Genomic DNA, 9,443 nt, shown 5'->3' with positions numbered 1-9,443 from the left:
ATGTTTAGCTATATAGCTGGTGGCATTGTGAGATCACAGGCAACCTCCACTTAACATTTTCTTGGTCATTCCGATCTTTGTACATGACCATGGCCTCGAAGTCAGCCCCTCTGAGGAGGCAGAATGTATTATTGCTTCACAAATGCCAATATTTCCTGTTTATTACAGATTTATCCTGTAGAATGCATATGCAGATTAGATACATAGGAAGGCTTTTAAGGAAGGCATCATCAAGCCTATTAAATTTCATGTAGCCTCATCCGAGGCTTTTTATGATGCTTTCTGCTTTCATGAATAAATTGGGATATGCTGAGAGAGAATCAGGAATGCTTAGTGGTCACCTGATCAATTGGCTGCTTGTTGAAAGCAGTAACCTCGAACCCTTTTATGATGGAATGGAAAAATAAATGACCTGACTCATCTTCCAGCCTTGTTAATCTCTCTGGGAGAGGCTTTCATCAGTGCACTGCAGGACCAGACTATTTGGAGAAGAGAGAAGCAAGAGATAGTTGGAATTGAATATTTCCTAGGCCTTTCCACACTACATGAATAACTCAAGGCCTTCAAGCCGATACCGGAGAAGGCAGAGCCGATCGTGAAGACACTTTGCCTCATGCAATGCCTCATAGCTGTAAAGAGGAGTATGGTAAGGAACTTGGTGAATTAGGTACCAATCTCCTTAAATGTCTTTCTGTCTGAATTCAAATAATATGAGACAGTACTAGACAATTTTAGTGACATGTGGTCAATTGGCCTCCCTACTTATCAAGGTTGTTGTGATGGAGTAAATAATGGTTTGCTCCTCCCAATTTCCTAGCTGTTACGTGGGAGGGGTTTTCACATTTTCATATAAATAATAGATTGCATGCAGGTGGCAATCACAAATGTCTCATTCTAGTATTTACCAGGCATTCCCAGATGCCATAATATGTCCTGATCTCAAAACTCCCCAAACGTTGGGAAAATGACAAAAGTTGTACGGCTTATGCAAGGTCTTCTGGCACCTTATCTCCGTAGGTGTGAGGGCAAAGAGAACTTCCACTTAACTGACGTCACATGTAAGCTACACAAATGGCCTGTGGTACTTTTCCATGCCTCAGGGAATTTTTTCGGGCCTCACTTCCCATTTTCCATCAGGAATTGCTTCACATTTTCTGGCTTTCATGATAAAACTTGTATCTTGATTCCATCTCCTTACCTAACTTCTTGCTTTGATGGTTTGTCTTACCCATTTCATTTTGCCTTTAGATGCTCTATCAAATCTTGGTGTTTTGATTTATTTGCTTCAGAACTAAAATATTGCAGATAGTGCTAAAGTCACTCTGCATACCTCCCTGATCCCAATTCTTTCTTCCCAAGCAGTAGCTGCTTTCTAGGCTTGGATATTTATCATTCTATTCATGTTTTATATCAATATTAAATTCAAGTGTATCCATAGACAGTTATATGACTTTGTTTTCCAGGTTTACTGAGTTCATTGCTAGGCAATTTGTCTTCTAAATTTAGCATTGTATTTTTGAGATTTGTCCATATTATTTGATATAACTTTATTTTAATTGTTGTATTTGGTATTACTATACCACAATTTATTTGTCCATTCTTCTGTTAATGGATATTTTAAAATATTTTTTGTTATTATGAGATAATATGGCAATGAAAATTCTTGTAATAGGTTTCCTTGTACAGATGTGTAAGAATTATCTGCATTATATACCTAAAAGTAGAATTGCTTGATTGAAGGGTAAACACAGTAATGCACATTTACTTTCCTTGTTACTATCAAAATGCTTTATAGTATATTTGTCCCAATTTACAAACACAGAAGTACTATAGAGGATTTCTATTTCTCCATAGCTACTTCAAAACTTTGTTTTGTCAGACGTAAAGATTTTTGCTAGTCTGTAACCTGAAAAATTGTCTGTGTATATATATGTATTTAATTGTACATCTATGATTCTTTGTGAAGTTTAACATTTTTCTTTTTGAATTCTCTCTCATGTGAATGGCCTGTTCTTATACTTTGGATTGTTTTTTTTTCCCGTATTGATTTTAGGAGTCCTTTATACATTCTGAATACCAATCCTTTGACAGTTATATACTAACTATATACTAACAGATATCTTCTCCCAGACCAAAGCTTTGTCTTTCAAGTTAGATTTTCTTTGTGGTGTATTTTATAGAATATAAGTTTACATTTTGAAGCAGTTAAATCTACTTATCTTTTTTCTATCTTATTCTATGTAGAATTTATAATCTTTGTATCTTATTTAAGAAGATACAAAGAATAACTTTTTCTACCCAAAGTTCATAAAAATATGCTGAGATTTTCGTCTAAAAGTTGTAAAGTTTTGCTTTTTACCTTAAGTTTTTAATTCACTAGAATTTATTTTTGTCCATAGTGTGAGATTGGGATATAGGTCTATTTATTTTCATATAGATAACTAATAGTCCCACTACAATATATTGAAACTGGTTTATCTTTTCCACATTATTTGTAATGTCACCTGTGCCACATATCAATTTTGCCACTTCTTCTCACCTTGAGCTGTTATTGATGCACAAGTCTATTTCTGTGTTCCAGAAATGTGTTTGTTCCTGTCTATGGCAGCACCGTAATCTCATAATTGACATAGTTTATAGTAAGCAAGCCTTGATATCTGATTGGACAGTTGTCCCCACATTGCTCCTCAACTGCAGGATTTTTTTTTTTTGAGGAAGATCAGCCCTGAGCTAACATCTGCTGCCAGTCCTCCTCTTTTTGCTCAGGAAGACTGGCCCTGAGCTAACATCCATGCCCATCTTCCTCTACTTTATATGTGGGACACCTGCCACAGCATGGCTTGCCAAGTGGTGCCACGTCCACACCGGGATCTGAACTGGCGAACCCTGGACCTTCGAAGTGGAATGTACACACTTAACCACTGTGCCACCGGGCCTGCCCCAACTTCAGGATTATTTTGACTGTCCTCTGTACTTGATTTGAAGACTCACTTCTAAATTCTATACATAATTGTTGGAATTTGATTAAACTATCACTTGCATTTATAGGTTACTTTGGGGGAAAGTCATCATCCTCACATATGTTTCTGCATTTCTTCAAGCTTCTTTTCTGGCCTTCAATAATCTTTATAATGTTTCTGGAAAGGGCTTGTGTGTTTTTTGTTAGGTTTATTCCAAGGTCTTTTAGAGTTTTTGTTGATTCTTTTGGAGAATAATGTCATTTTCTATCTTTTCTATTTGTTAATTACTTGGTAGGAATGCTCTGCATTTTTGTAGTTGATTTTTGTATCCAGTGGGCTTGCTGAAATTTCTTATCAATTCTTATATATTTTCCCCCTGATTCACTTGGATTTCCAACATGAGTATGCTTATCATCTGGAAATAAGGAAAAGTTTCTTTCTTCTACAATTCTTACACCTTTAAGTCCGTTTTCTAATCTTTTTGTATTGGCTAGGACATCCAGGGCACCTTGGAGTAGATATTAAAACAGTTGACAGCCTTGTCTTGTCTTTCATTTAAAACAGAATGATACTAACACAATTTTGATAAAAAGGAATAAAGTAGGAGGAATTACTTTACCCAACATTAAGGCTTATTGTGCAGACACAGTAATGAAGATAGTGTGGTATTAGCTACGTGACAGACGTATAGATCAATGCAACAGAATTGAGGACTCAGAAATAGGCCCACACAACATGCCCAAAAGGTTCTTGACAATGGTGCAAAACTAATTCAATATGGGAAGGATAGCTTTTCATAGAATGAAACTGGAACAATTAAACATCCATCATGGAAAACAAATGAACTTCAGCCTAACCTTCGCACATTATACAAAATTAACTGAAAATGATTTATGGACTTAAATGTAAAATGTAAACCTATAAACAATTTTAAGAGAAAAGTATTTGAAATTCCTTGGAATTTCTAATGGGCAAGGTGAAGAATTCATAGACTTGACACCAAATCATAATCCACATATTTAAAAATTGAAGGGCCAGCCCTGTGGCTGAGTGTTTAAAGTTCCACCTGCCCTGCTTTGGCGGCCAGGGTTTGTGGGTACAGATCCCCGGGTGTGGACCTACTTCTCTCATCATCCATGCTGTGGAAGCATCCCATATACAAAGTGGAGGAAGATTGGCACAGACGTTAGCTCAGGGCGAATCTTCCTCAAGCGAAAAAAAAAAATGAGGAAGATTGGCAATGCTTGTTAGCTCAGGGCGAATCTTCCTCACCAAAAAAAAAAAAAAAAAAAAAAGAAAGAAAGAAAAAGATAAAGTGGACCTCATTGAGATAAAGTAAATTTTAAAATAATAAAATGACTTGAGAATATATTAGAATTTATCTAGGAATAACAAAATGATTCAGGTTTAAAGAGCATTAGAAAACTATGCAAAGAAAATAATGAAGACATACGGTCACATAAAAATTAAAATCTTTTGTCACAATCAAAATATGGATACATAACTGTTCTTTTTTAGGCTTGCAACACCTTCAGTCATCCAAAATATCAAAAATATTTTGGAAGAACATGTGAATTTAAATATATACTTTGCCATATTTTTATATCAAGCAGCCTAGAGCTTTCAGGGTAATTGGGCTGAGGGAGATGAGTAATTAAATCAATACACACCAATGTATAAAGTAACTCCAAACCTTTAATTAGTGAGTTTCTTATTCACAGCGACCTAGAGTGGAGATTAAGTTAGAAAGATGTATTATTACCTTTTATTTTTCTCATTAGAAAATATTGTTACTGCATATGCTGTTTCTTTAAATGAAATTCCTTCGTTTAATAAAACATATGCAATACTTTTGTAAAAGAATCCATCTTGATGTGAACCATTTCGACATTAACTCCAACACAGATGATAAAAATTCAACCTACGGCTTTGAGAAACTTCACAAACAGTTTTGAAACTGTCATGTCTATATATGCTCCTTCAGAAGAATGTACTTGTTGTCAATATGTCCACTTTTAAAAGAAATCTTCTAAAAATAATTTAGCATTCATATAACAAGATCATGTAAAATGGAAAAGCTACTTCTGATATAGTAAAATGAAAACAGCCTGAGGAAATAGGTTTTTAGGGCAAAAGAAAGTAGAACTAGAAAAAGTAAGAGAACAGAAAGGTAGGATAATGGAGAAAATTGAAGGGACCTGCACAAAAAGATTAGAAGCAGGATTTAGGAAAGCGCCAGGAAAGTAATAACAATAAAGGAAAGAAACTCAGCATGATAGTAAAGAGTGAAGGGATGTGTTGTGTAGTTAGCCTGACATTGCTGCCACCCCTGAAAGCTTTGGGTAGGTTTTAAATATATGTGTTGTAATAGCCAAAGTTGTCTGTAATCTCCAGGGCAGGGTGGTGTATTGCTGCAAACAGTTGGAGCCCAGTGGAGCAGGTGTTGCTATGTGGAGGCCAGTATGTAGAGCCATGGGTGAGAGGGAAGACACTAGGTGACAAATTGTGTAGGCGAACCAGACAATTACTGGAAGCAAACAATGTAGAAAGATAAAGGCAGAAGTAAAGACAGCTCTAGTGAAGGGGAGAAAAACAGGGCCATTTTGATGAAATATTCTGAAGCTGCATTCTAGGGGAAGCACAATTCTTCACTAGATGGATCTCGAATGAGAGAGGGTGAAGAGGGCGCTCAGATAGTTTGAGGAAAAGAAAGATGTATCCAGTTTCAAAGGCACACGCTATTATTCTTTATTTCTCATTTTGTATGAATTCTGAAATGTGCTCATTTTATCAGAATTGTTATACTCTACCGTATACGTTGGATGCTAGATTCAAAGTTCTTTTCAGGTTTTGAGGATTTATTTAGGGATTGCATGCTTTCCAATAGCTCATAGATATAATCTCAATTCAGCTATAGTTCTGTGTTCTCTTATAAACTGAAAGATTTTACTCTGGGTGGTGTTGGTTAGAAGAACACAACATAGATGGTCACCTAAGATATGACATCTGAAGGGCAAGGGAACCATCTCCTCTCTCCCAAGCACCTTCTTCACCCTGGTGACAGAGCCTGAAATTCCACCTTCGACATCGCACTGCTTTGGACTATTGTTCATGAGTATACTAATCGTTTAGTGTAGAGGAATTTAGCAAACAATTTTCTATCAGTATAAACGAAGAGAAATTGAGAGGCATGATAGCATTTGGTCTCATAGCTGAGATTCAAAATGATACAAAAGAGTTGTTTTGCTTATCATTGAATATGCAGTGCTTAAGAGAGTATACACTCAATAAATATTGGCTGACCCACTGAAAGGGTAAAAGAAGTATGTTTGCATAATATAATATTACATAGTGGTAAAAAATGAATGAAACATGCAATAACAGAATGAATCTTAGCAATATAATATTAAGGAGAAATAGCAAATACACTCAATTGAGTATAGCATAATAATTTTTTATAAAATTAAAAAAACTAACACACACAGAGACACACTCAGACACCTAGCGCTTTGCCCCACTTTTTAGGAATGCATATATTTTTACTATGTTAAATAAAGGAAAGAAAAGGAATGTTGGATACAGGGTTCAGGTTACAGGGGAGGTGCCAGGAAGAGTTAGAGGAAGCCACTCTATGAACTCTAAGATGAGATGAAAATTATTCTTAAGTTCTAGACTCTATTTGGATACTGGTTTCAAGAGTGCTTGTTAGTATTACAAATGACGAACTAGATAACTAAATAGATGGAAATGCATGGATTAATGATGTGTTACTAATCCAAAGATGACTGGTGCATGAGAAGTTCAAACTAATTAAATACATATATAAATAGAAGGAAAGAGACCTCAAAGTTTAGACTGAGTCATGCTAAAAACAAATGGCCCACATCACAGTGCTTGTCTCTGGCTCAAAGGATGTGGAATAGCAGACAGCCAGTGAGGAACATACCCTTCCATGGTTTCATACAGAGGAAAATAAATAGTCCTTCCCACTAGCGGGTTTGAGTGGTATCTACTGAAAAATACTAGAGTGGAATTGGCTGCATGAAGAGCAAATCACCTATGGTCGTAGAGACTAATTAGAACTGTGTAACTTACTGTTTCCCTTTTTATCCTGGTTTTCAGGAAATGCAGATCTTAATGCGATGATCAATCACTGGAAATCTTGTAAGTTTTCATAGTTCTTAAATCTACCACATTCTTTTTATGAACGTAATTTTATATTTTGTTAAATTACTTGACTGTTTTGTATATCACAAATAATTTAAATTATGCTTTTAATGAAATGGGCTATAAGGAACAAAATTAAAAATACATGCCACAAATGGCTAAAGCCTTTAGTTTGGAAATAGGAAAATTAACCGCAAAGGCTAGCAGAAACCACTTAGATTAGGGGGAGAAATGCTTCTCTTCTGTAACAATGTGTTAGTTATTTAACTTCATTAAATAAGCATGGCTAGAAAATAATATTTACAACACATTGAGCAAGTAACATATTCTGCTGAAACACTAAAAATGATAATTGACCTCATCTTTTGGCTACGTATTTCAAAACCATATGTTTCAGTCTTATGATCAGCTTGCGGAAGGCTCTTATATTTTCTGTTTCTACATACCATTGTAAAATTATTATGTGGGGTCCTGGTTTTAAGCTTACAGCAGGAAGAAATTTCTGTTCCCTTCTGCTTTCTAAAATGACCCCGAGAATAATAAAGAAGGCAAAAAAGAAACAGAAATACAAAGTTGATCCTCAATAAAACTAGGAGACATCAGTACCCCTAACCACAGGATGGGGGAGCCAAAGGAGTTATTGAGTGACTCAGTGAGCAGAAGAACGTCCAACTCAGTGTCTCTGAAGGTGGCTAAGTATGAAGCCTCAGAAAGACTAGGACTTGGAGTTATCAGGCACTTGGAGGTCTGGTTTTTTGTTTTTGTTTGTTTGCTTGTGAAAGCCTGTGTATAGAATGCTGTGTATGGCCTTAAAACTGCTCTCCATTCTCCCTTCTTCTCTCCCATTTCCAGAACAAGATGGGCTACCCATCGTTAGTGCTTGCGGAAGTCAAGATACAGACTTTGTAGAAACTGGAACAGAGCCAAGGGCAGCTAAATGATTTGCCATGCCTAGTGCAAAATGAAAATGTGGAACCCTTGTTCAAACATTAAGAATTTCAAGATGGCTACATTAGAGAATTAAACAAAGTACAAGGACCTTCTAAGTGGTATACCCATGAAGCTGGCTCTGCAGAAAGCCTCTAAGTTCAGGAGTACCACACAGAGGGGAGGGCAGGTATGAGGCATGGTACTGAAAGTGAAATTACATAAATATCTATACGCTCAATGGTGAGGTGCCAATCCTCCACCCTCAATGACAGCCTACTGTCATTCAGGCTATAACTCCCTTGAGAAGTCTGGAGGCCCCACCTACTGAGGAACTGAACTACCTTAGAGAAAGATACTTGCATTTGGTAGTTTCCAGCATAAATTCTATCTGGCTGCCCAAATACACACACTGACAGACCGCCTGGAGATAATTTCCATCCACCTGGAGACAAGCCCCACCCATATACACAGAGCTTCTGGAGGCTTTTGGTGTTTCACTAAGAAAGAGTTCCCAGGTACTTGAGGAAATAAATAACAACAGCAACACAAAAAGAGCTATAAACAGAGAAAAAAGAACAGAGAGACAATAGAGACAATGCAGGGAGCAGAATGACATTTTAGAGAGAAAATGTTAATATTAAAAATAGTCATAATCAAACTAGTGTCAGATTGCCTTTTGGCAACACTTTTCCCTTCATACTTTCTCCTGTAACACAGAAGCTGGAAGCTGGGGAGCGTCATTTCTCAAAATCTTTGCCAGCCAGCAGGTTCAACGCCAATGTGAGGCACTTTCATGATTCAGATTCAGAAAGCAGAAGAACAACGAAAGCTGCTCTGGCTACTTCAGGATTGGAAAGCAAAGATGTGATTTTAACAGGCAGCAGGTGTGCAGTGTCGCCAGCAGCTTTCAGGCATTCTCTTGTGAAAATTGCTTTGGTGTTGCAGTCATCAATCATGCTTTTCTGAGATTCCTATATCTTCCTTATTTCCTGAAAGGCAGGGGTGGCTTTATCTAATCTATGTTTCATAGTCTTTCCATATTTTTAAGAACCCATGTCTCTGAATTAAATATGTTCCTGCTTGAAATATCCAGTGGAGTTTGTTTTCTGACAGATCTCTGACTGATAAAATAATAGGTAGCATTTATATAGCGTTTGTTATGTAGCAAGAACTGCTCTTTATTATATTTTATGTTTGAAGTATATATTATTAATTTTAACTATAATTTTTATATTATTCAAATGCCAAGCCGTTAGAAAAATACGTACGTGACACATACCGTGATACATGGTTTATCTTCCCATACTCCCTATTCCCATCCCAACAGTATGTAACAATTTTAAATATATTTCTGTTTATCTTTCTAGTTTTTCTAATTGAAAATAT

At 36.3% G+C, this 9,443-nt stretch overlaps 1 long non-coding RNA gene across 1 annotated transcript; it reads left to right on the top strand.

Moving 5' to 3' along the window:
- Positions 1 to 460: 460 nt before the first annotated feature.
- Positions 461 to 9,143, top strand: LOC106783054 (uncharacterized). The gene is made up of 3 exons (XR_001380549.3): positions 461 to 646; positions 7,083 to 7,124; positions 7,980 to 9,143. It is a non-coding gene; the product is annotated as an uncharacterized lncRNA (long non-coding RNA).
- The last annotated feature ends 300 nt before the right edge of the window (positions 9,144 to 9,443 follow it).

This window comes from Equus caballus, chromosome 4 (genome assembly GCF_041296265.1).
Source record: "Equus caballus isolate H_3958 breed thoroughbred chromosome 4, TB-T2T, whole genome shotgun sequence".
Classification (NCBI taxonomy): Eukaryota; Metazoa; Chordata; class Mammalia; order Perissodactyla; family Equidae; genus Equus; species Equus caballus.
This window is presented reverse-complemented; position numbering and strand designations above follow the sequence as displayed.